Source organism: Octopus sinensis, linkage group LG14 (genome assembly GCF_006345805.1).
Source record: "Octopus sinensis linkage group LG14, ASM634580v1, whole genome shotgun sequence".
Lineage (NCBI taxonomy): Eukaryota > Metazoa > Mollusca > Cephalopoda > Octopoda > Octopodidae > Octopus > Octopus sinensis.
The window spans coordinates 67,623,024-67,648,523 of record NC_043010.1 but is presented as its reverse complement, the minus strand read 5'-3'; the positions used below and the strand labels follow the sequence as shown (position 1 = coordinate 67,648,523).

The 25,500-nt window shown below is 38.9% G+C and overlaps 1 protein-coding gene across 1 annotated transcript in view; it reads right to left on the bottom strand.

The window, feature by feature from the left end:
- Positions 1-14,523, bottom strand: part of LOC115219108 (protein yippee-like 1) — an 86,883-nt gene extending 72,360 nt beyond the window's left edge. Inside the window, exon 1 of the mRNA XM_036509184.1 lies at positions 13,940-14,523. The gene's annotated coding sequence lies outside the window, so the exon portion shown is untranslated. The remainder of the gene's footprint in view (positions 1-13,939) is intronic.
- Between the last annotated feature and the right edge of the window lie 10,977 nt (positions 14,524-25,500).

The following is a 25,500-nucleotide window of genomic DNA, read 5'->3' as shown; positions in this document are numbered from 1 at the left end:
TCCAACCATCTTCCCTCATCGTACATGATAAACTATGGCTCCGCACACCTCGTGGTACATACTGTACCATTCAGTTATTGTATTTGTAGATCTTCCTGTTAGAGTCACTGCTATGGTCAAGGGTGTATCCATGACAAAGAAAAATCTAAAACTTCCCTCAGGCTTAGTTTGCAGTTTAGATTTGTTGTTAATATCTGTATAATAGAAAAATTGGTTTCCTTTCAAACTGAACATTTAAGGTAGATAACCCAGGCTATACTGTTTGACAATGTGGTAGACCGCATACTGTACTAGCACCAAAGTGGTATTGCGTATGTCTTTACGTTCTGAGTTCAAATGCCACCAAGGTCGACTTTGTCTTTCATTCTTTTGGAGTGGGTACAATCAAGTACTGGAGTCAATGTAATAGACTTACCCTTCACCTCAAATATTGCTGGCATAGTGCCAAAATTTTATTATTATCATTGAGTGAGAGAGCAGTGCATGCCATCAAGGTGACACTGGGGTAAAATATATGAAGCCCAGTATACCCATCATGACTACCCGTCTGATAAGGTTGCACCAGGCACATGCATCACAACCATAAGTGCGCAACATGGTGATCTCATATCAAGATAAACAGCACATGACCTTGCAGGTGGGCCCAGTTAGAATTTTCTTCTGGTCGAGTAACCCACCCCGCTCAAAAGGTCCTTGAATAAGGGCTGTTTAAGGATGTTGAATGAAACACCCATGTTTCCAGAGATGAATTATTCAAACCTCAAAGAATTCCTCTCAACACTCCCCCACTACTTCTGCTCAAATCGTCAGCCACTAAGGGATATGCTCAACTGGTTAAAGTCAAACAACTGACAAGCAAATCTGTGGTATTGAGCAATTATTATTATTATTATTATTGAAGGTAGTAGATGGTCGGCCCTCATCTGGGATGCTACATGCTGCGACACCGTCTACAGTAGTAACCTGATGTATTCAGCTGCCAGGGCAGGTATCATTGTTCGTCAAGCCAAGAAGGGAAAAATGTCAAAGTATTGGCCACTCTCTGTCAGATTTGTCATTGAGCTTGAAGCAGTGGAGACCTCTGGTGTTCTTGGCCTCCCCAAACTGCAACCCTGCTCACTGCTATCAGGACAGAAATGGTTATCTGCAAGTGCAAGCCCCATGAGTTGGAGGGGGCTGTTCCAGTACATCTCTTCCATTCTCCTCTGGGGCAATACCTTCTCCATTTTGTCTCCCACGACTATAAGGTGAACTGAGACAAGTGCTATGGCACACTAAATGGCAGTGTTTACCAAGAGTGTAGTGCACACTAATTCCAAGGCGTAGTCTTCAACTCTTGAAAGAGCATTGGTAACAATAATAATAATAATAATGGTAATATCTAACTTTGATACAATGCCACAATTGTTTGTCATGACAATGGTAGTCTCCTGTCGTCTAAGAAAGACAGTTTTGAGACAGGCAGATAGAGAGATATAGATAGGTAGATATATAGATAGATATATAGATAGATAAATATATAGATAAATATATAAATATATAGATATATATACATAGATAGAGAGATATAGATAGATATACAGATAGATAAAGAGATATAGATATATATATATATATATAGATATATAGAGAGATATAGATAGATAGAGATAGATATATAGATAGATATAGACAGATATATATATAGATATATACAGATATATATATGTATATATATGGTCATGTGACGAGAATGGCTGAAGATAGTTGTGTGCAAAAGTGCTACAACCTAGCAGTTGAGGGAACCTGTGGAAGAGGTAGACCCAGGAAAACCTGGGACGAGGTGGTGAAGCACGACCTTCGAACTTTAGGTCTCACCAAGGAATGACTGAAGACCGAGTCCTATGGAAGTGTGCTGTGCATGAGAGGACCCGGCAGGACTAGTCAGGCCATATCCCGTGGCCCCTACCTGGGACGTAGTCGATCCACCTTTGCATACCTTCCCTTCTTGTGACACTTGTGAAGACCTGCTGAGGCAAGTGAAAATCAATCAAAATAGATGAACATCAATGGAATTTGTATCTTTGTGTGGTACCAGTGCCTGTGGCACCAAGAAAACCATCCGAACGTGGCCGTAGCCAGTACCGCATCGACTGGCCTCCGTGCTGTGGGAACATGGTGGCACATAAAAACACCATCCGAAGACCCGGCAGACTAGTCAGGTCATAACCCGTGGGCCCTACCTGGGACGTAGTCAGTCCACCTGTACATACCTTCCGACTTGTGAAGACCTGCTGAGGCAAGTGAAAATCAAATCAAATCAAAACAAATCAAAATAGATGAACATCAATGGAATTTGTATCCTTGTGGTACCAGTGCCAGTGGCACACAAGAATCCATCCGAACGTGGCCGTAGTCAGTACCGCTTGTGGTACCAGTGCCGGTGGCACACAAGACTCCATCCGAACGTGGCCGTAGTCAGTACCGCTTGTGGTACCAGTGCCGGTGGCACACAAGAATCCATCCGAACGTGGCCGTAGTCAGTACCACATCACTGGCCATCCGATCGTGGCCGTTCGCCAGCCTCATCTAGCACCTGTGTCGGTGGCACATAAAAACACCATCCGAAGACCCGGCAAGACTAGTCAGGCCATAACCCATGGCCCCTACCTGGGACGTAGTCAGTCCCCTGTGCATACCTTCCTTCTTGTGACACTTGTGAAGACCTGTTGAGGCAAGTGAAAATCAATCAAAACAAATCAAAATAGATGAACATCAATGGAATCTGTATCTTTGTGGTACCAGTGCCGGCGGCACACATGAGAACCATCCGAACGTGGCCGTAGCCAGTTCCGCATCGACCGGCCTCCGTGCTGTGGGCACGTAACAAACACCATCCGATCATGGCCGTTTGCCAGCCTCATCTGGCACCTGTGTCGGTGGCACATAAAAACACCTTCCGAAGACCCTGCAAGACTAGTCAGTCCACCTGTGCATACCTTCCTTCCTTCTTGTGACACTTGTGAAGACCAGTTGAGGCAAGTGAAAATCAAATCAAATCAAATCAAAATAGACAAAATAGATGAACATCAATGGAATTTGTATCTTGTGTACCAGTGCCTGTGGCACACAAGAATCCATCAGTGCCGTAGTCAGTGCGGTGGGCACATGACAAACACCATCCGATCGTGGCCATTCGCCAGCCTCATCTAGCACCTGTGTCGGTGGCACATAAAAACACCATCCGAAGACCCGGCAAGACTAGTCAGGCCATAACCCATGGCCCCTACCTGGGACGTAGTCAGTCCACCTGTGCATACCTTCCTTCTTGGACACTTGTGAAGACCTGTTGAGGCAAGTGAAAATCAAATCAAATCAAAACAAATCAAAATAGATGACATCAATGGAATTTGTATCTTTGTGGTACCAGTGCCGGTGGCACGTGGCACATAAGAAAACCATCCGAACGTGGCCGTAGCCAGTACCGCATCGACTGGCCTCCGTGCTGTGGCACGTAACAAGCACCATCCGATCGTGGCCGTTTGCCAGCCTCATCTGGCACCTGTGTCGGTGGCACATAAAAACACCATCCGAGCGTGGCCGTCTGCCAGCCTCGTCTGGCACCTGTGTCGGTGGCACATAAAAACACCATCCGAGCGTGGCCGTCTGCCAGCCTCGTCTGGCACCTGTGTCGGTGGCACATAAAAAACACCATCCGAGCGTGGCCGTCTGCCAGCCTCGTCTGGCACCTGTGTCGGTGGCACATAAAAAACACCATCCGAGCGTGGCCGTTTGTCAGCCTCGTCTGGCACCTGTGTCGGTGGCACATAAAATCACCCACTACACTCTCGAGTGGTTGGCGTTAGGAAGGGCATCCAGCTGTAGAAACACTGCCAGATCTGACTGGACTGGTGCAGCTTTCGGGCTCCCCAGACCCCAGTTGAACCGTCCAACCCATGCTAGCATGGAAAGCGGACGTTAAATGATGATGATGATGATATAGATATATATATATGGCCACGTTCGGACCGCACCGACTGGGGCAGTCGGTGCGGTCAACGTGGCCGTACCAGTACCTCGTACCGCACCGACTGGCCCCCATGCTGTGGGCACGTAACAATCACCATCCAATCGTGGCCGATCGCCAGCCTAATCTGGCTCCTGTGTCGGTGGCACATAAAAAACACCATCTGAGCGTGTCGTCTGCTAGCCTTGTCTGGCACCTGTGTCGGTGGCACATAAAAACACCATCAGAGCGTGGCCGTTCGCCAGCCTCGTCTGGCACATGTGTCGGTGGCACATAAAAAACACCATCCGAGCGTGGTCGTCTGCTAGCCTTGTCTGGCACCTTGTCGGTGGCACATAAAAACACCACTCCGAGCGTGCCGTTCGCCAGCCTCGTCTGGCACCTGTGTCGGTTGGCACATAAAAAACCATCCCGTGGTCGTCTGCCAGCCTTGTCTGGCACCTGTTCGGTGGCACATAAAAACACCATCCGAGCGTGGGCGTTCGCCAGCTTTGTCTGGCACCTGTGTCGGTGGCACATAAAAACACCATCCGAGCGTGGCCTTTCGCCAGCCTCGTCTGGCACCTGTGTCGGTGGCACATAAAATCACCCACTACACTCTCGGAGTGGTTGGCGTTAGAAGGGCATCCAGCTGTAGAAACACTGCCAGATCTGACTGCCTGGTGCAGCCTTCGGCCCCCAGACCCCAGTTGAACCGTCCAACCCATGCTAGCATGGAAAGCGGACGTTAAATGATGATGATGATGATGATGATATATAGATAGATACAGACAGATATATATATATAGGCACAGGAGTGGCTATAGGTGCAGGAGTGGCTGTGTGGTAAGTAGCTTGTTTACCAACCACATGGTTCCGGGTTCAGTCCCACTGCGTGGTACCTTGGGCAAGTGTCTTCTACTATAGCCTCGGGCCGACCAATGCCTTGTGAGTGGATTTGGTTGACGGAAACTGAAAGAAGCCCATCGTATATATGTATATATATATATATAAGCGTGTGTTTGTGTGTCTGTGTTTGTCCCCCTAGCATTGCTTGACAACCGATGCTGGTGTGTTTATGTCCCCGTTACTTAGCGGTTCGGCAAAAGAGACCGATAAAATAAGTACTGGGCTTACAAAAGAATAAGTCCTGGGGTCGAGTTGCTCGATTAAAGGCGGTGCTCCAGCATGGCCGCAGTCAAATGACTGAAACGAGTAAAAGAGTATATTATATATATATATAGATAGATAGAGAGATAGATATAGACGATATATATATATATATATATTATATATATATAGATAGATAGATAGATATAGAGATAGATATAGACAGATATATATATATATAGATAGATATAGACAGATATATATATATATATATATAGATAGATATAGACAGATATATATATATATATATATATATATTAATATATATATATATATATATATATATATAATAATAAATATCAGGGAATAAATCCAAATTTACAGGGAAAAATCAGATTTAGGATTAAATCCAATTTTATAGTAAAATATTATAAAATATTATTAGAGACAAAACCACTATTTGCAAAAAAACAAGGAAAAAACTTAATCAATAAATAAAATTTTAATAAATAGTCAAAAAATCCGCCACTACAATTGTTACTTGTCTTGATCGACAATCTTCAGGTGGACTTCCAATTTACAAGTCAGTTTCAAATTATGACTCTCTATCTATCTATCTATCTCTATCTCTCTATTTCTTTGACTATTTTGACTATTTATTAAAATTTTGTATTGATTAAGTCTTTCCTTGTTTTTTTTGCAAAATAGTGGTTTTGTCTCTAATAATATTTTATATATATATATAATATATATATATATAGTATATATATATATATACATATAGAGATAGATATAGACAGACAGATATATATATATATATATATATATATATATACATATAGAGATAGATATAGACAGACAGATATATATATATATATATATTAATATATATATATATATATATATATATGTATATGTAAAAAAATACAAACTGGGACAAGAATGCAAAATATTTAGAAGACGATACAAAAAACACAGACGGGACATTCGAAGCCTTCAATCTTCAGTCAAGAACCGGATCATCCTTGCAATTTCAGCTGATAGATAGATAGAGATAAGAGAGGGAGATAGAGAGAGAGTTAGATAGATAGAGAAAGAGAAAGAAATAGAGAGATAGAGATAGAGAGAGAGATAGAGAGAGGGTGAGAGAGTCCTTTGTTATTGGTTGGATCAGTCAGTGTACTTGTTGTTCAATATGAAAACTATAGAGACAAGGTAAAACAATAAATAGTAACAGGTAAACGAACTTGTATATACATGTGTATTAGCATAAATAAACAACAGCCCATATTGCTTATGGTAACAGTAAACAACAATAACAACAACAAAAACTACTGATACAGAGGCATCAAAATCTAGAGCTTGTAAGTAAAAGCAAAAAAGCAAAAAAAAAAATGATCTTGCTGGTTTTAATTGTAAGCAAGTTCATAAATATTGATTTCATCTTTAACCTGTTTCAGTCAGTGGACTGCGGGCTATGCCAGGGCACCAAACTTAAAGGGTTTAGTTAAAGCAGATTAAACCCAGCAGGATTTTTTTTTGTTTTTTTTTAAGCAGGGTGTTTTATTTTATTGGCCTCTTTTTACCAAACTGCCAGTTGTCAAGCAGTGGCGAGAAGACACACACATACACACACACACATACATATGCTGAGCTTCTTTCAGTTTTGTACTAAATCCACTCAGTAGATTTTGATTGACCTGGGAGCTGTCCTAAGTGCTGCACAATGGGACTGAACCTGCGATCATGTGGTTGGGAAGCAAATTTCTTACCACACAGCCACACCTACACCTACAGTATTAACTCTTTTGTTACCAACTCTGAAACCGGCTCTGGCACTGAGTACAAATGTCTTCTTTTCATAAGTTTTGAATAAAAATCTTTCACCAGACTTTAGTCACAATTTATGTTCCTAACACTATCTGAATAACAACTAAGTTACTTTACTAAATTCTGTGTTATATTTAAAGTAATTGAAAGAAACACAGAACATCTCAAAATAAATACAGTAACAAAAGGGTTAAAATATATAATAGAGAAACAATTCTTAACCCTTTTGATACCAACCTGGCTGAAACCAGCTCTGGCTCTGAGTATAAATTTTGAATTAAAATCTTCCACCAAACATTAGTCACAATTTATGTTCCTAACACTAGCTTAATAATAACTAAGTCACTTTACTAAGTTCTTTGTTATATTCAAAGTAACTGAAAGAAACACAGAGCATCTCAAGATAAATAGAGTAATGAAAGGGTTAAATAAACAAGTGTAGACATATTCTTATACAAACTAAGAAAACTTTGGAGGACCAAATATTCCATGTGAAATGCCGCATGAATTGTAAAGATGGAGACAACGTCTGAAAATGTCCACTAGGTCTTTGCTCAAGTAAACTAATCAACCATGCACAGTTGGGTTCACATGAGATCATCAGGAAGTGAGTGTTTCTTGAGAAATTCCCTGGCATTCATTTCTCTTTTGAGCACTTGGCTCGAAACCATACAGAATTGGTTCCCAGCCTTTTTTGCATCACAGACTGGTTTCACGCAGGACAATATTTTCATGGACTGAGAGTTCCTGCACATAACAGAAACACAATAAAATGCTTAATATATGAATTAGGTGCAGGTTTGGGCTGTGTGGTAAGAAGCTTGCTTCCCAACCAAATGATACTGGGTTTGGGCCCACTGCGTGGCACCTTGGGCAAATGTCTTCTACTATAGCCTCGGGCTGACCAAAGCCTTGTGAGTGGATTTGGTAGATGGAAACTGAAAGAAGCCCATCATATATGTGTGTGTGTACATATTATATATATATATATATATATATATTATATGTGTATGATGTATTTATGTGCGAGTCTGTGCTTGACCCCTCCTCCCACCCCTGAATCCCCACTGTTTGGTAACCAGTGTTGCTATATTCTTTTATTTGTTTCAGTCATTTGACTGCGACTATACTGGAGCAACACCTTTAGTTGAACAAATGAACCCCAGCTAGTCCTATCAATCAGTTTCGCACAAAAAATACAATGGAGTGTTAGGCAACAGACCAATTACATAAATACGCTCGTCAGAGGTAGCCAACATGGATGGGAATATGGCGGACTGTTCTCCACTGGATTTCCAACTGTTAGCACTAGAGATCAGTCGCCATGTTCCCTTCCATGCCGGCTACTTCTAATGAGCGTATTTTTTTTTATATAAGTGGTTTGTTGCCGTGATGGATACTTAATACTACAAAATTCGGATAATATACCCACTCTACTAACAGTTATACGAGTGTACCTTCTCCATGACTTATGGTCTATTGGACAACTCAAACACACACACAAACACATATACGTGCATGCACGCACGTACGTAAATTGTGTGCTAAGAAAAGAAAGGAACGGCCGAACTCATAAGCAGCAAACGTTTAATCTGATCCACAACCACAGCTGACACCATAACTACTATATATAATACGACAAATTTATAGAGAGAAAGGAAAGAACTATCGGTTACTGACCCCCGCCGTAATATTATTTGACTGGTAGTGTATTATCGTGTCGGGGTAGGGCGAAACTAACTGAAACTCATTTGAATGAATTCAAGGCGAAACAACAATAATAAAAAAAATTCTATAGATTCTGGCAGTTTACCGATTCTACCAGCAACAAAATCATTTATAAGACCAATAAAGATTATCTTCTATATTTTATTTGTTTCGGTCATCAGACTGCAGCCATGCTGGGGCACTGCTCTGAAGAATTTTAGGCGAACGAATGAACCTTAGTACTAAATTTCTTTTCATAGCCTGGTTGCTATCCCATTCGCCTCCGTTGAACGAACCGCTAACACCAGTGCTGGGGCACAAACACGGATATATGTAGACGACATGTTTCTTCCAGTTTCCGTCCACCAAATCCACTCACAAAGCCAGGGCCGTCGTAACAGGTTTATAGCAACGGGCCCTGTAATATTTATTGACAGTAAGCTACAGTAAATACAGATCAGAATTGGGTCTCTAAACCTGTGAGGCCTCCAGGGGACAGACCAGTGTACCCACTGCACAAAACTCTGGTCGGTCTGGGGCTATAGTTGAAGACACTTGCCCAAGGTGCCAAGCAGTGGGACTGAACCCGAAGCAAGCTTCTTTCCACAAAGCTAGCCCTGTGCCTAGTTTATTATTAACTTAAACGATCTTTTTCTAACTTTGGAACAAGACCAGCAGCAATTTTGATGGAAGAGGGCAAGTACTTCTATGTAGGTACAAATAAGAGACGAGTCAGAGAGGGAGCCCCTAAGTCGTCATGCATGGGCAAACTGCAGTCCGCGGGACTTATTGGGTGGCACACCTAACAAAGAAAAATTACCAGGGATATTTTCAGAAGTGCGGTCCCTTTGATGATGAACCATGCCTCGAAAAAGATTACCCATACCTATTTCTTTATTACCCACAAGGGGCTAAACACAGAGGGGACAAACAAGGACAGACATAGGTATTAAGTCGATTACATCGACCCCAGTGCGTAACTGGTACTTAATTTATCGACCCCGAAAGGATGAAAGGCAAAGTACCTGCTCTACGTTGCTTACTCGACCTGCTAGAAATAATAACCAATCCGCGCGCCCCACCACTACCACCTTCACAAAAATCACACCATACAGTAAAAAGAACACAACAAACAAAAAAAGATCCCTTTGAATAAAATATTCCCAGAAACACTCCACCCTAAAAAAAAAAAACAATAACAAAAAACAATGAAAGCAAAAAAAAAAAAAAATCCCAAACTAAGATGGTCACAGCTGGAGTGCCTTTCAACGTGGGTCTCTTTGATCTGAATGGACTTAGAGGTGAGCAACTGACTGAAAAAGCAGATGAACAAAAGACAGTGACTAAACTGATGACGATGATGATGATGATGATGACGATCATAGTTGAAAATAGTGTTTTCAGAATCTGTATGAAGAAGACTGTTGATAAAGGATTATGCAATATTCATGCCGTTCTCAAAAGCTTCATACAATTATCAATGACTAAGATTTTTTTTTTTTTTACTTTAAAATAAACATTATTTACATTTAATGCTGACGCACACACACGCACATAATGGAGATACTGTTTCAATCATATATATATAAATATATATAAATATGTATGTGTATATACATATATGAAAGTATATATATATGTGTGTAAAATGACTAACACAAGATTATTTTATATATGTAGATACATTCATACACACACACACACTGAGTAGGTATGAGTGTGTACATATGTGTAAGTGTGTGTGTGTGTGTGTATGTATATATATATATATATATATATATAAAATGATGGATAGTGCTTTAGTCATTTTACACACACACACACATGTATGTATATATATATACACAATTACACACACACACTATGAGTAGGTATGAGTGTGTACATGTGTGTATGTGCGTATATATATATATATATATATGGATAGTGCTTTAGTCATTTTACACACACACATGTATGTATATATACACATTTACACACACACACTGTGAGTAGGTATGAGTGTGTACATGTGTGTATATATATATATATATATACACATATACACACACGTGTGTGTGTAAAATGACTAAAACGAGATCACTTTATATATGTAGATACATTCACACACATACACTGTGAGTAGGTATGAGTGTGTGTGTATATATATATATATATATATATATATATATATATATATACATATATACACACGTGTGTGTGTGTAAAATGACTAAAGCACTATCCATCATTTTATATGTACATGCATACAAACATACACACAAATATACATACATGTACACACAAACAAATATGTACACGCAGACACGTACATACACACAAACATTTATACACACAAGAGGTGACTAAAACAATAGCTATTAATGCTGTGCTGCTGATGATGATGCTATCTCCCTACACACACACACACACACACCACAACCAACAACAATATTAATAGCAACAAACACCACTACCAATAATAATAATAATAATAACGATGATGATGATGATGACGATCCCAATAATAAAACGTTAGCAACAACGATTAAGAATGAACCAAAAAAATAATAATAATAACCAAGAAACAAACTAGTTAGTCAGAGGTGATGGCGACAACAGTCTAAAATAAACAGTCTTAGTAGTCTTAGTAGGACAATTATTAAACTAAGAATAGCGAATAATAATTATGAAGATGATAAGACAGCGAGCACAGAGTTTTAAATAGGAGTAAATAGCATTTATTATTAGATAAGACATTAGTGTTGTTATTGTTGTTGTCAGATTAAAAAAAAATTAATAAAACGTAACAGGAAATAAAGATAGACAAAATATCAAACTGTAAATGAATACAACAAAGGACTTCCTTGCCATTTTATATATATGTGTGTGTATATTATATATATAGATATACACACACATCTATATCTATGCATCTATCTATATATATATATGTGTGTGTGTGTGTGTGTGTGTGTGTGTGGGTGCGTGCACAGTTGGTGAGGTCCTGTACCCATATATGCATATATATATATATATATACATCTATTATTTATATTAGATTGCCCAAGTATATATATGACATTGTTTATGCTTCGTGTATGTATGTATATATATATATATATGTAGTGTGTGTGTGTGGTTGCATATAAATACACATATCTGCCTTTGTTTATGTTTGTATATATAAATATACACACACGTATACTTCCTTTAAGTTTGTAGGCCTATGTATGTATATATGTCTTGGGAGATAAATATAAAAACGTCGTATATAAATATATATATATATACACACAGCTTTGTTTATGCTTGTGTATGTATTTGTTTATGTTTCTATGAATCTGTATATATATTATATATATATATATTTATATATGTCTCCTTTATGTTTGTGTGTATACCTAAAGATACATGCGTGCCTTTGTTTATATTTGTGTGTGTGTATGTATACATAAATATGGTATATTGCCTTCGTTAATGTTAATACGTGTGTGAACATCTAGCTATAACAAAGGTGAAAATATAGACACATTCACGTGTGGATGTCTATCGACACAGGTTTAGTAATATATATGCATATATACAATAACATTTAATACAGAAACGTATTGGATTTCGCCTTTAGAATTTCCAGGGTACAAAAAAACAAAACACTTCAGGCAAACGACCTTTCGTAACTAAATTAAAAATATAAACTTCCGAAAAGAAAAAAAAAATTAATTTAAAACGGAAATATTGCAAATTTTTTTACCATTCAACAGATTGTACATAAAGCTTTCAGCTGGTTTGCTGTTAGGAAGGATTTAACGATTTTACAGGCAAAACAAAGGATTGTATATATATATTCTGTGTATTTTTTTTATTTGCTTAGCTACAGAAAAGAGTTGCAGACCCCTCTGAGACTGGGTTGTTGATGTTCCGTTATCTATCTATATAGACACAACATATATATCTTTATATATAAAAGAGAAGTTGTGTTGTGTCTGTCTCCTACGATTTAGATTCCTAACTACTCCCACATTTTGCGGTGCAGTTTAACCAAAACCGGGTATCTTATAGTCGTGATTCATATCGAGCCCTTCTGGGTATTAGCGCGCGTCTACGATGAGTCTACGATTTAAAAAAAAAATTACCATCATTTTTTTCCATTTTAATGCATTTTTTCGCTATTATATAAGGGAAGTAACTCTCTAAAAATGTCTACGAATAGTCAACGATTAAAAAAAAAATTTACCATTATTTTTTTTCCCATTTTTTTGCTATTTTTTGGCTATAACTCTCTAAAAATGCTTATATAGTTATTTCCCTTACAAACCCGAGCAACGCCGGGCGATACTGCTAGTATATATATATATATTCTGTGTATTTTTTATTTGCTGAGCTACAGAAAGAGTTGGAGACCCAGGATCCTTGCAGACCCCTCTGAGACTGGGTTGTTGATGTTCCGTTATCTATCTATATAGACACAACATATATATCTTTATATATAAAAGTAAAGTTGTGTTGTGTCTGTCTCCTACGATTTAGATTCCTAACTACTCCCACATTTTGCGGTGCAGTTTAACCAAAACCGGGTATCTTATAGTCGTGATTCATATCGAGCCCTTCTGGGTATTAGCGCGCGTCTACGATGAGTCTACGATTTAAAAAAAAAATTACCATCATTTTTTTCCATTTTAATGCATTTTTTCGCTATTATATAAGGGAAGTAACTCTCTAAAAATGTCTACGAATAGTCAACGATTAAAAAAAAAATTTACCATTATTTTTTTTCCCATTTTTTTGCTATTTTTTGGCTATAACTCTCTAAAAATGCTTATATAGTTATTTCCCTTACAAACCCGAGCAACGCCGGGCGATACTGCTAGTATATATATATATATTCTGTGTATTTTTTATTTGCTGAGCTACAGAAAGAGTTGGAGACCCAGGATCCTTGCAGACCCCCTCTGAGACTGGGTTGTTGATATTCCGTTATCTATCTATACAGACACAACATATATATATATATATATATATACACACACACACATGTATAAGCAAAGAAAAGAATGGGATCAGGTTCCGTCTCAAAGATGGTTAGATGACTAACTGCTAAAAAAATTAGCTGGAATAGTGTATATGTGTACGTATGTATGTGTGTATATATATATATGCGTGTGTGATAGACGGGAAGTGAGAAATGAAGCCAAAACGACATGGAAACAAAGCAAGCGTATATAAACAAACCAGTTAAAGAAAGAAACAAAACAAAAAACGGATGACGATGAATGAGAGGAAAATATACAAGAAAAAAAATAAAGGCTAGTTGAGCCATATTCTTACCTGCCAAGCTTGGTAAATCTATCTATGCATATGAAAATATATATAATATATAATATATATATATATTATATATCGATTGATAGATATTGAGAAATAAATATATTGATGACTGGTCTTTTATAGTCTTACGAGCTTCAGGTCGTTCGTATTTTCTCTCATGTGTCCTGCACACGCGTCTGTCTGAGTATGTGTATGTCTGGCTTCATGTATATGTGTTACGCGTGTGGTGTGTTTATATATATATGTATATATATATATATATATATACGTTCGCGTGGTATATATAAAAAGTTGAAATGTCCGTATGAATCTCTCTGGCTGTCCTGTCTATTTCTCTTTCTTTCTTTCTTTATCTCTAATTGAGTGAATGCTGTATGTTGTATGGAGACGTATACGCGCCAGCCTTTGAAGCCAGCCAGTTCCCCCGTTTAGTGTCGTTTGGTTGGTTTTCTAGGATCACATGTACTCTTCCTTTTTTGTTTGTTGTTGTAGTTGTTGTTGTTGTTTTTCTTTCTGCTTTTTCCTTCTTTCCAGCTACCTTCGCTTTCTACTGGTTTGCTAATGTTTTACCGTTTTCTTTTTGTTTGTCTTATATTTAAAAAAGAAAGAAAACATATAAATCTGTTTCGTTTTTCAGTCTTTAAAATAAAAGTATAACGAAAAAAAATAAAACTACCCCAAAATAAAAACAAACACAAGCCAAACAGCCAACCAACTTAACTAACCCAGTCAACCAAGTTAGCCTAGCGAGCCAACTAAGCTAGACAAAGCAACAACCATCCAAATAGCTATTTTAGTTAGTTAACTCAGCCAAGCTACCCAGAAATGAAAATTAAAATACATGCGCGTACACTTGAAATTCAATTGATACACATTGCGTACACGTACACGCATCTATTGTGGTGTGAATATAATTTTTTTTTCTTCTTCCTCTCCCGATTTCGAGTCAGGATTTTGACAGATGAAAAACAACTGAATGAATGTTTTGTTGTTGTTTAAGATCGAAAATGCGGCTAGAGTTATCTCCGCTTGGCTGTCAAAGCGAATCTCTGATAAGATAAGGGGGGAAACAAAAGCGAATTTAGTGATAAAAGTTAACCATAGAACTGGTGGAGCGACGGAAAAAAACGGTTTGCGCTATTGCTATTTAGTATCTATTTCTTTACTACCCACAAGGGGCTAAACACAGAGGGGACAAACAAGGACAGACAAACGGATTAAGTCGATTATATCGACCCCAGTGCGTAAATGGTACTTATTTAATCGACCCCGAAAGGATGAAAGGCAAAGTCGACCTCGGCGGAATTTGAACTCGGAACGTAACGACAGACGAAATACGGCTACGCATTTCGCCCGGCGTGCTAACGTTTCTGCCAGCTCTTGAAAGCCAAGTCATATAATCTATGATAAAGGGGGAGAAAACCGAAAGTAGTTATAAAAATCCAACAGGCGGAGTTCTCGTCGAAGTGGGTTCCATGGTGTGTTTCGATCAGAAACTCCGCCACTCAACGATATAGAACTGGCGGAGCGTCGGATAGAAATGCCCTGTGCTCTTACTATTTCCTTTATGTTGTGAATCCCAAGTCCAGCGCTGGATTAACCATTAAGCAAAATAAGCACGTGCTTAAGACAGCAAGGGAAAGTGGTGGTGATGGTGGTGGTGGTGGTGGTAGAGGTACCACAGAAATGGTAAATGGTTTATGGCACAAAAGAAATCTCTTTAAACGTGCAAAAATTATATTCGGGATGCCTTTATCTCTACAAAGTATAGAAGCAGACATTTTTACGTAAGAGTAATTTTGAGATTCTGATAAAAAAAAAACATTTTACAATCAAAAAAGATAAGAGGAAAATTTTCAAATATAAATAAAGTGGAAGTATACAAAAATAAACATTATTTCTCATCTTACTGTTAGTTTAGTTTCATTTTCGATGATAAATAAATATAAAATTCCGATGAAAAACAAAAATGAATGAACAAAAATAATTACGAAGTGAGGCACGTGGCTGATACCACAAACCACATTCCAACACTAAATCTTTTGGTAAACTCTTTAATTTCTCTCTCAAACAAATTCATTTACTCTCAACAATCTTGCTACAGTCGTCCATCTTTTATGGTTTATTATTGTTTACATTTCGAATTATATAGGCGCAGGAGTGGCTGTGTGGTAAGTAACTTGCTTACCAACCACATGGTTCCGGGTTCAGTCTTCTACTATAGCCTCGGGCCGACCTTGGTTGATGGAAACTGAAAGAAGCCCGTCGTATATATGTATATATATTTCAAATATGTGTGTGTGTGTATGTTTGTGTGTCTGTGTTTGTCCTCCCAACAATGCTTGACAACCGATATTGGTGTGTTTACGTCTCTTCTACTATAGCTTCGGGCCGACCTTGGTTGATGGAAACTGAAAGAAGCCCGTCGTATATATGTATATATATTTTATATATTTGTGTGTGTATGTGTGTATGTTTGTGTGTCTGTGTTTGTCCCCCCAACATTGCTTGACAACCGATATTGGTGTGTTTACGTCCCCGTTATTTAGCGGTTCGGCAAAAGAGACTAATAGAATAAGTACTAGGCTTCCAAAGAATAAGTCCTGGGGTCGATTTGCTCGACTAAAGGCGGTGCTCCAGCATGGCCACAGTCAAATGACTGAAACAACTAAAAGAGTAAAAGAGTATGTATGTATGTATGTAAGTGCGGGAATGAAATTTACTTAGCGGGTGCAAGCCCAGTTTTTCAGGAGAATGTTTGTTCAAAGCGTTTTCATTACCCCTCCAAAAAGTGGGGATGCGCCGGCATTCTTTGTTACCGAGCCAATGTGTGTATGTATGTATGCCTTTGCGTTTGTCCTGTACCATCGCTTGACAAACGGTGTTGGTTTGTTTGCGTCTACATAACATAGCAAAAGGACACCGATTGAATAAGTACCAGGCTTTAAATATAGAAATAGTTACTGGGCAAACTCGTTCGACAAAAAACTCTTCGAGCCGGTGCCCCAGCATGGCCGCTGTCCATTGACTGAAACAAGTAAAAGATAAAAGTTACTCAATGGAACGATAAAATCGACAGTAACCCCACCCCCCACTCCAAATGGGTGGCCTTGAACCTAAGTTAGAAATCATTATTGGCAGAATCGTTAGCGCGCTGGATAAATGTGATGCTTTATTTAGTTACGGCTCGCGAATTTTTTTCCCACGAGAGTTCCGGACCCCAGTTATGAACTCATTTGCATACAGCCAATCAGAGTTCAACTATCAAACTAATTTATGCGCGCATAACAAGTGGTGGGCGATAAGATAAGGTCACTTGGTTAAGGAATGACCATGTTTCTTTTCTCTTTTAATAATGCTTGTTGTTCTTGTTCTTGTTCCAACCATGGCTGCTTCTGCGTAGTTATTTGTGTTGTTGTTTACTTTGTAAAACAGTAAGGGGAGAGGGTTGCTAGCACATCACCCTCTACCCATATTTTCCCCATCCACATCTTTACCATAAGGGGCCCTAACAAAATCCGATAATATCTATAGATGCAAATCTATCTAATCACTTGTCTCCTTCTAAAACCAGGCATAACTTGGCAATCGGTCGACTTACAGCACCGTTTTTCGTCTTGAGTTTACTTGGTAGAGAGAGTTTGTTAACTTGACAACAAGGTCAAGGGGAGCTCTGATTGGCTGTATGTAAATGAGTTCATTACTGGGGTCCGGAACTCTCATGGGAAAAAATTTTGCTTACGGCTCTTTGCAGTCTGAAGTTCAATTCCCTCTGAAGTCAAATTTACCTTTCGTCCTTTCGGTGGATTCTTTTACTAGTTTCAATCATCTGACTGCGGCCTTGCTGGAGTACCGCCTTAAAGAGGTTTTTTTAGTCGAAAAAATCGACCTCAGGACTTATTCTTTGTAAGCCCGGTACTTAGTCTTTTGGTCTCTCTTTTGCCGAACCGCTAAGTTACGGATCATAAACACAACAGCATTGGTTGTCAAGCGATGGCAGGTGGACAAACAAACACACACACATATATACAACGGGCTTCTTTCAGTTTCCGTCTGTCAAAGCCGCTCACAAGCTTTTGATCGGCCCGAGGCTATAGAAGACACTTGTCCAAGTTGCCACTACGCACTGGGACTGAACCCAAAACCATGTGGTTTGGAAGCAAGCTTTTTATTTCTTTATTGTCCACAAGGGGTTAAACATAGAGGGGACAAACAAGGACAGACAAAAGGATTAAGTTGATTACATCGACCGCAGTGTGTAACTGGTACTTAATTTATCGACCCCGAAAGGATGAAAGGCAAAGTCGACCTCGGCAGAATTTGAACTCAGAATGTAACGACAGATAAAAGATAAAATACCTATTTCTTTACTACCCACAAGGGGCTAAACATAGAGGGGACAAACAAAGGGATTAAGTCGATTATATAGACACCAGTGCGTAACTGGTACTTATTTAATCGACCCCGAAAGGATGAAAGGCAAAGTCGACCTCGGCAGAATTTGAACTCAGAACGTAACGGCAGACGAAATACCTATTTCTTTATTGCCCACAAGGGGCTAAACACAAATGGGACAAACAAGGACAGACAAAGGGATTAAGTCGATTATATAGACACCAGTGCGTAACTGGTACTTATTTAATCGACCCCGAAAGGATGAAAAGCAAAATTGACCTCGGTGAAATTTGAACTCAGAACGTAACGGCAAACGAAATACTGCTAAGCATTTTGCCCGGCGTGCTAACGTTTCTGCCAGCTCACCGGAACCTTCTCATCACACAACCACGCCTAACGATAGAATACCATTTATATATAAAGATTGTTTTAACTGACTAGCCATTCCCTTGCTACAAATTTCAGGCCTCGCTCCTTTATTAGAAACAAATATGGATCTTTTCGGTTTGAACGGCAGTTTTTTTCTAGCGGTGTCATTTGAAATTGTCACCCATAATTATGACCCTAGTATCGATCTATTGCATTTCAATCTGTTTTAGGGTTAGGGTTAGGGTTAGAGATGGGGGGGAGGGTATCTTTTTTATTCAGAAATGTAAATAAACCCAATCTGTTTCTTAAACGAGGGACATATTCATTCTTAAACGAAGGACATATTTCACCTCAATAGACGTCATTGATTGGTTGAAATTGCAGTAATTGAAGAAAAACAACAACAAATATCTTACAAACTATAGAATTTTCTCAATAAAGCCAAGAGAAAAAGATGTTTTATAAACACATTCTACCAGTATACGAAGTTTAAAAGTGTTTAGTTACGTGGAAATTATTTTTAAAAAACTGCCGTTCAAGCCGAAAAGATCCACTACAACACAGCACAGTTTTTATCAGTGAGCGAATAGTCATAGCTTGGACCGACGAAAATTTTGATATCATATTACAAACAATAAACGTTTAAGAGAAGTTAATGGTCATTTTGTGTTTGTAAGTGGCTTTCACGCTACAATCGTCGAATTATTTTAAAGCTGATGGATATTTTCTGTCCCTTTTTTTTTTTTTGCCTTTCCTTTGTCCTTCTTTTATTGCCTTTTTTCGTTCTCTTCTCCTTTTTCTGTTTCTCTCTCTCTCTCTCTCTCTCTCTCTCTCTCTCTCTCTCTCTCCTCAGTATGTATATCTTGACCTTTTGAACCCGCGAGTACACTTCAGCAGATGGGATTTCGTTTGACTCCTTCTAGAAAACAAAAGCGGGTGGCAACGTGGTTTTCTTTTTAAGGCTCGTTCCTTAGCAGAAACATCTTAATACAGAGAACCATGCGGCTTCCTGCTTTCTAAAGCATATTCGCGAGTTTGACCCTTTAAAGCGGAAAGCGGATACATCTGCTCAAACTTACCGTTAACTGGGGAAATGGGTTTTGTCTTAAACCGCTAAATTACGGGGGCGCAAACACACCAGCATCAGTTGTCAAGCGATGTTGGGGGAACAAACACAGACACACAAACATATACATACACGTAGGCGCAGGAGTGGCTGTGTGGTAAGTAGCTTGCTAACCAACCACATGGCTCCGGGTTCAGTCCCACTGCGTGGCATCTTGGGCAAGTGTCTTCTGCTATAGCCCCGGGCCGACCAATGCCTTGTGAGTGGATCTGGTAGAGGGAAACTGAAAGAAGCCTGTCGTATATATGTATATATATATATATATATATATATATATATATATATATATATATATATATGTATGTGTTTGTGTGTTTGTCCCCCTAGCATTGCTTGACAACCGATGCTGGTGTGTTTACGTCCCCGTCACTTAGCGGTTCGGCAAAAGAGACCGATAGAATAAGTGCTGGGCTTACAAAGAATAAGTCACGGGGTTGATTTGCTCGACTAAAGGCGGTGCTCCATCATGGCCGCAGTCAAATGACTGAAACAAGTAAAAGAGTAAAGAGTATACATATATATACATACATATATATATACATATTAGAAGAAATAAGGTACTCAGAAATCTGGATGGTTTTATATTTACAGATTTTTATTAATATGTCACATGTTTTTATAAACCACATTTTGTCGATTAATTGTATCTATTAACATGGTTACAGGAATAACCATCAGATTTAATTACACAGTCAAAGGGTTAATTTTTTTTTGGAAAGACTTCCTCCCCACCCCAATTCTCTCGCAAATTATTGTTTTTCTTACATTTTTTTGCCAAAAGCCCACGCTTTCGGGTACGGAGATTCCGGAAAATTGCCCCAAATCGGAATTTTGTAATTTTTTGCTCCCTCCCCAACTCACCCCACAACTTCTTCATTTTTCATTTTTTACGTAACCCTAACCCTAAAACCCCAACCCTAACCCTAACCCTAAAACTCTAGCCCTAACCCAAACGCTAAAACCCTAATCCTAACCATAAAACCCTAACCCTAAGTAGAAAATTTTTTAGAAATTTTTTCACGCATATTTTTCTTTTTTTTTTTTTTCTTTCTTTTTATTTGTTTCAGTCATTTGACTGCGGCCATGCTGGAGCACCGCCTTTAGTCGAGCTTATTCTTTGTAAGCCCAGTACTTATTCTATCGTTCTTTTTTGCCGAACCGTTAGGTGACGGGGACGTAAACACACCCGCATCGGTTGTCAAGCAATGCTAGAGGGACAAACACAGACACACAAACATACACACACACACACATATATATATATATATACATATATACGACAGGCTTCTTTCAGTTTCCCCTCTACCAAATCCACTCACAAGGCTTTGGTCGGCCCGAGGCTATAGTAGAAGACACTTGCCCAAGGTGCCACGCAGTGACACTGAACCCGGAACCATGTGGTTGGTTAGCAAGCTACTTACCACACAGCCACTCCTGCGCCTTTTGAAAAAAAAAAATTCTGAAAAAAGTTTAAAATGAAGAATTTAGGTGGGGAGAGGGTAATTTCAAAATGCTGATTTTTACCAATTTTTTTGCAGCTTCGTATTCTCCGTAGAAAAAAAAATTAAATAAAAAAGGTGTGTTTTTTTTTGTGTGCGGGTGTGTGTGTGTGTGGTGGGGGTACAAAAGGAAGTCTTGCGGTTTTTTTTTGTGTCCTTTTTCAGAATTCAGATTCTTGCTTATCTGAATCGGTGTGCGTATGTGTGTGTGTGTGTGTGTGTGAATGTGTGTGTGTGGTGTGGTGTGTGGTGTGTGTGTGTGTGTGTGTGTGTGAATGTGTGTGTGTGTGTGTGTTTTCCTTTGAGATTTAATCAATCCTTTGAATGCCAAAAGCGGATATAAGCGCTCAAAACTTTATTTCCGTTAACCACAGAAAGTATTTTTACATCTAAGGCTTTGAAGAAAACTGTCTCCTGCTACGAGTGTTACGAGACCCGCTCCGCACGCAGTGACACTTTTTACAAGAAAACAGTTTTTCAGATTTTCTTTATTCTCTCTTTACTCTTTTACTCTTTTACTTGTTTCAGTCATTTGACTGCGGCCATGCTGGAGCACCGCCTTTAATCGAGCAACTCGACCCCGGGACTTATTCTTTTGTAAGCCCAGCACTTATTCTATCGGTCTCTTTTGCCGAACCGCTAAGTGACGGGGACGTAAACACACCAGCATCGGTTGTCAAGCAATGCTAGGGGGACAAACACACAAACACATACATATATATATATATATATATATATATATATATACATATATACGACAGGCTTCTTTCAGTCCCACTGCGTGGCATCTTGGGCAAGTGTCTTCTGCTATAGCCCCGGGGTTGCTGCGCCAGCATGCAGCACCCCTGTCTACCGACCAATGCCTTGTGAGTGGATCTGGTAGAGGGAAACTGAAAGAAGCCTGTCGTATATATGTATATATATATATATATATATATATATAATATATATATATATATATATATATATATATATATGTACTTAATTTGTTTGATACTTAATTTCACTTTTCTCCAGCATTACTCAGCATATAGACGCATCTCTGTCCCCTTCCAGTAGTCACACCCTGAATGTTCTGATAGGTCCAGGGTGAGTGGACCGAGAGTGACGTGTGAGACGTTTCGGCACAGCCGTTTGAGCACAGCCTATTTGGTGTCGCTAATTCGGCGCTGACTTATTTGACATCGGACGTTTTAATGTTTCTCTCCCCTCTTCATTTCTCTCTCACTCTCTCCCTCACTCCATCCCTCCCTCACTACATCTATCCCTCCCTCCCTAACTCCATCCATCCATCTCTCCCTCACTCCATCCCTCCCTCCCTCCCTAACTCCATCCATCCATCTCTCCCTCATTCCCTCCCTCCCTCCCTCCATCCTTCCCTCTTTCCCTCCCTCCCTCCCTTCCTCTATCCATCCCTCCCTCCCTCACTCTATCCGTCCCTCACTCCATGCCTCCCCTTCTCTCCATCCCCTTTTCTCTCTCTGTTTAGACGTTTGATCAGGATCGTTAGAACGTCAGACAAAATGCTTCGCAGTATTTCTTTCAGTCCTTTACGTTTTAAGTTCAAATTCCACCAGGATAGACTTTGCCTTTCATCCTTTCAGGGCCAACAAAGTAAAATGTAATGTCTTACTCATCTCTCGCTACGTGCATGTGTATATTTCTGCGCACAGGCATGCGTGCGAGCGTGTGTGTGCCCGTTTCCCTCCAGTGCCAAAAAGTACTGTCGCCACACCACGTTAAATATCCAGTCAGCCAAATCACCAGCGACCTGACAGCCGCGCCCACTCCTCTCGTTTCGACCCGGGAGGGTGTCTATGTCTGCTCGCGACTACATAGGCACCTACAACAACTAGCGAAAGCATGGTACATGTTACTAAATTCACTGGTGGTACTGCATACTGTCATCAACTTATTTAGTAATTAGTGAAGGGACGTGGCTTGGTGGTTTGGAGTATTCGCCACACGATCGTAAGGTTGCGAGTTCGATTCCCAGCGGGGTGTGAGGTCTTTGAGCAAGACACTTTATTTCCCGATGCTCCAGTCCACTCTACCGGCAAAAACACATTGTACCAATATTTCAAAAACCGACGGAGTGCCAGTTGATCTTGTCGACGGAACAACTTGCACATGTAATTAGCATGCAAGTGGCTGAGCACTCCACAGACACGCGAACCCTTAATGTAGTTCTTAGTGAAATTCAGTATGACACAGAATGTGACAAGGCTGGCCCCTTTGAAATACTGGTGCAATGTGTTTAATACTATAACATTAAGGAGAACCTATAATCAAAGCCTTCCAGTCATGACCATCCTGTTATTTTGCATATTTAGGACTAATATTGTTCATTGCTTCTCTCCTTAATATATATATATATATATATATATATATATATATATATATATACATCATAATACATACATACATACATACATACATATAATATATATATATATAATATATATATATATATATATATAATATATATATATATATATATACAAATTGAGATAGGGGTTGTAAATGCAACCCTCTATGGGATAACGAATATCCAATATACTGCTATTGAAGTACCCAACAAAGTTAAACATAAATGTTAATGATGCGATGCAATCAATTCATTACTGTATATATATATATGTATGTATATGTATGTAGTATGTATGTATGTATGTATGTATGTATGTATGTATGTTATGTTTTATATATATATATATGTATGTATGTATGTATGTATGTATGTATGTATGTATGTATGTAGTATGTATATATATATATATTTTATGTATGTATGTATGTATGTATGTGTATGTGTTGTGTGGTGTGTGTGTGGTGTGTGTGTGTGTTGTATAAGGATAAGATTGATATTTAAAATATCGATCCTATCAACAAGTGGCGAGCAATGGAATAAAAACCTTTCAAAGGTAATAATTATTTAAAATTATTACCATTGAAAGATTTTTATTCCCATGCCGGCCACCTGATAGGATCGATATTTTAAGAATCGATCTTAACCTTATTTATATATTTATTTCGTCATTATATTCACAGCGGTGCTTATTCTGACCATATTGCGCGAGGAGTTTTAAGGCGGGCAATTTAAAATGGTCGTGTGCATACGTGCATATATATGTATGTATATACGTCCATATATGTAATTATATCGTATGTTGTATATATACATACATACATACATACACACACATATATATATATATATATATGTATTTATGTGCTATCTGGGTGTATTCCACTGATGAAGGCAAAGCATTTCTTATGCAAAATCAGAAATCCGGGATCTGGAATTATCCAGTAATTTTTTTTGCTAGTTTATTGTGTCTCTTTGTCTTCTCTCCTAGTGCTGTATGAACATTTAATGTGGTATTAGAGTCAAGTTTTGACTGCTATTTGCAGCGTGATGGTATCTCTTAGATACACTAAATTATCATTTTAAATATATATATATATATATTCTCGTAAAAAGTTGTCCATGCTCGTATTGCATTATATAATCTGAGGACACTGAATTTTAAGGGATTGGATACCGCCCCTTCTATCCACCCTGTATTTGACCGGTGTCTTTTCGTTTTATTAATTCCAAACGGATGGAAGTCAAAATCGATCCAGGCGTACTTTAAGCTCCAAACGTAGAGAGATATTACTAAATATTCTTTTCTGCTCCAGGCTCAAGGCCCGAAATTTCTGGGGAGTGGGGTCAGTCGATTAGGTCGACCCCAGTGCGCAACTGATACTTAACTTATCGATTCCGAAAGGATGAAAGGCAAAGTCGACTTCGGCAGAATTTGAACTCAGAACGTAGCGGCAGACGAAATACGGCTACGCATTTCGCCCGGCGTACTAACGTTTCTGCCAAGATATTACTAAATATTACTACAGACTTTGTCTGCACTGCTCTACCAATTCCGTCGTAACCATCCTGGTCCTAACAACAAATATAACCCTTTCTACTAAAGACACAAGGCCTGAAATTTTGTGGGGGCGGGGCTAGACGATTCCATCGATCCCAGTATTTCACTGGTACTTAATTTATCGACCCCAAAATGCTGAAAAGCAAAGTCGACCTTGATAGAATTTCCTAGCGACAAATGTAAATAAGCAAAATATTGTACCTGTTTTTTTTTTTCCTGGTTAAAATATTTGGAGATTCTAGT